Source organism: Pollicipes pollicipes, unplaced genomic scaffold (assembly GCF_011947565.3).
Source record: "Pollicipes pollicipes isolate AB1234 unplaced genomic scaffold, Ppol_2.1 Scaffold_7261;HRSCAF=8764_pilon_pilon_pilon, whole genome shotgun sequence".
NCBI classification, from domain to species: Eukaryota; Metazoa; Arthropoda; class Thecostraca; order Pollicipedomorpha; family Pollicipedidae; genus Pollicipes; species Pollicipes pollicipes.
In genome coordinates, this window is record NW_023597054.1 from 36,255,513 (window position 1) to 36,258,012 (window position 2,500).

The window sequence follows — 2,500 nt, forward strand, 5'->3', positions numbered from 1 at the left end:
CAATGCTCAGAATCTGCAGCATACGGGGTACACCATGCCGAAGCTTTTTTGTTAAGACAAGATTTTCAGTTAAAAAATGCAAAACCTCCACAGATTTTCGGTGAGCATAACCCTTGGTTCTCTGCAATATCCAGATGCGAGAGCGATTTCTTGACGTCAGATCTCGGGGGCCGTCATGGATCGTGACGCGACGGGTCGCCTACAGAGCTTTCAGCGGCTTGTTTTGGACAAGCATGCGCTCGTTAAACCTTCGTGTTGTTGGTCGCTCTTACCTCCCCTACGCAGTTACATTGCACCTTTGCTCATACCCTGTGACACATGAAACACAGAATGCAACACCAGACGGTCAGTCTTTTCCCGTTGAGCCCCTCTGCGGCGCATTATACGCTCACATCACACATATCATACACGTCACACACACACGATGTGTTCTTGTTTTGACACGCTGCTTGTATGTTAGGCTTTGTATTTTTACAACAAAGCTCGCTTTTGCGCACATTGTCGAATCGTTTAAGAAAGGGTAAGAAACCCATAAAGATTGTCAGATCCAGATTGCTGCCGCGGCTGGTGGTAGGACGGATGAGGACACCAGCGGCGGCAATAGTCTGGATCTATTGTTCTTTTGTAGCTATTGATAAAAACAAGACCGTAGCTGTATGAGGATGTAACAAAGATATGCCTTCGCAGTCACGGCCAATTCCGGAGACGCGCTTGGATTCACATTTGCCCAAAATATTGTGCATGTACCCCATTTCACATAAAGGGTAGTAGTATAATTCATAAGGTTACAAGAGGCCTATTGAGAAAAACAAGTTTAGCAAATCATTGCTTCAGATCTAGGAGCGTCGCGAGATATTTGCCTGCTGATTCATTTCTTTATCAAAATTTTTTGAGTTATTTTTTAAATGACTGAGAGAGTAATGGATACCACGTTCTGCATTGGGGGAGGGGCAGCCCAACATTGATGGGTTTACCCCAGCATCGCGGAGCCCGGCTCAACATTGCGGGACCATGGCCCTTACAAAAGAAAAAAATACAAATTTTCGTCGTCGCGAAACAAATGCCAATTAGCGTGGGGCAGGCACTGAGAAATCGATGTGAGCGCGCGCTCTACCGCTTGTAGTGCGAGGAGGTACGCATTGAGGGGACTCGTGCGTACGTGTTCTGCTCGCCGTTTCCACGGCATTGTGAGAGTGGTGACAGGTGCGTTTAGCGTGCGAGAGACTCCGTTCGAGAGAGACTTTGGCGTGAGACTCTGTTCTTTCAATATCTTGACCGGAACGTGCCCATATACGTTCGACAGTGTTTGGTCCCTTTGAGGTTGTCGGGGACAGTCCCACGTTCTGAAAGTTGCGAGGTCGCGTCCCACACGTCCCCCACGGTGTCGCCGCCCTGCTCTTCTGTCAACGTGGAACTTCTGGCCATTGAACGCCACCGGTGGCATTTCCATCTAACTGCTCAGGGCCTCGCTGCTCTTCCCCTGCCCTCATGGCCTCTCTCTTCACCTATGGAAACCTCTGATTGCTTGGGGAGCCTTTTGGCCACCAAAGAGCTCGTCTGGCTATTGAGGGAATCCCGGTCACTCAGTGGCCTGTTTGGTCGCCAGAGCCCTTTAGCCATTCCCAGGAGCCTCTGGACACATGGTGTCTTCTTAACCGCTCAGGGCTCTTGTGCAGCCGGTCGGAGGCGCATTCTACCGAGCAACACCCCGTCGGGCTGCTGGTGTGACCCCTGACCGGTCAGAGGCGGTGATTTTGGCGATGAGAGCCTTTCGGTGATACGCCAGCTCAAGTCCGAACCTGACGGTGGTACTGTGGATGGACTTTGTTGCCATGTTAAGTCCTACGGTATCAGGTTACGCTGGTGGTGACAAGTTTGCTTGAAGGAATTCAGTCGGCGACAACAAAACACAACACTTTGTCCACCGCTGTAGGCGTTTAGCGCATTATTTAAGACAGCAAATAGCACAAATGTACTTGCTTACTATGCTATGTTTGTACTGCAGTGGCAATACCCGGTGTTATTGTCAGATATAACTGGTCTAGAGGTTTTACCAGAGTATGTTTTTTGCAATACGCTGCGAGTGAGGCGCATTCCCTTTTACACCACACGTGGGGGCAGGACGAAGCTTTCAGACGGTGCGGAGACACACAGTGCCCGCCGGCGGAGAACGTCTGCTGCCTTTCCCGTGACCCTTCCCGGCGTCGTGACGCGACCTCTGACCTTTCGTCGCGCCGCTGCAGAAATCCCGCCGAGCTCGGCACCGGGATATGGACGCTAAAACGGGAGAAAGAAGGGACAGAGGGCCGGAGGAAGAGAGAAAACGAATGGGAGACAGAGCAAGAGATGAAATTACGAATGGAGAGGCCGTGAGAAGAGCGGGAGGGGTGAGGGAAGGGAGGGAAGGGATTGGAGGAGGGAATGGGGAAAAGAGGAATTCTAGGGGAGAGGCAGAGAGAGGAGACAGAGTTAGAGATGATCACGAAACGTAGAAATTAAG